At 41.9% G+C, this 463-nt stretch overlaps 1 protein-coding gene across 3 annotated transcripts in view; it reads left to right on the top strand.

Moving 5' to 3' along the window:
* RPIA (ribose 5-phosphate isomerase A) overlaps positions 1-463 on the top strand; it is a 46,143-nt gene that overhangs the window by 30,504 nt on the left and 15,176 nt on the right. The gene's annotated exons all lie outside the window — the stretch shown is intronic.

The raw sequence follows: 463 nt of genomic DNA, 5'->3' as shown, positions 1-463 counted from the left end.
CAGAAAATGTTTTAAAGGCATACCCTTGCAGAAAAGTTTTCCATCTTTTGGTTCCTCTACGTATTACAAGCAATGACAGGGGCTTGGGTATTCAAATGCAAAAGTTCATGGTACCTTTATTCTAGCTTTGAAATCCTGCTCAGGGTTATATGGTGGCCCTATCCACTGTTCTCTACTTATGTCAGCCGTTTTTTTTTATTTTTTATTTTTTTTAGTTTCTGGCCGGGGCTGTGTTTGAACCCGCCACCTCCGGCATATGGGGCCGGTACCCTACTCCTTTGAGCCACATGTGCCGCCTGTGTCAGCCTTTTTAAAAGGGTACCTATGAGGCTTGTCTATAAAGTAAATGGTGCTGACTTTTTCTACAAAGATCCTAAATCACTCCCTGTCTGGTGCTTTAAATTTGCCATTTCATACTTACTCATTGTAGAGTTCTGGCCTGTATACGCTTTTCCAAGGGTAT

This window comes from Otolemur garnettii, unplaced genomic scaffold, assembly GCF_000181295.1.
Source record: "Otolemur garnettii isolate 467f Iridium unplaced genomic scaffold, OtoGar3 scaffold00147, whole genome shotgun sequence".
Taxonomy (NCBI): domain Eukaryota; kingdom Metazoa; phylum Chordata; class Mammalia; order Primates; family Galagidae; genus Otolemur; species Otolemur garnettii.
The sequence above is the reverse complement of the archived record's forward strand: the minus strand, read 5'-3'. Positions and strand labels throughout refer to the sequence as shown.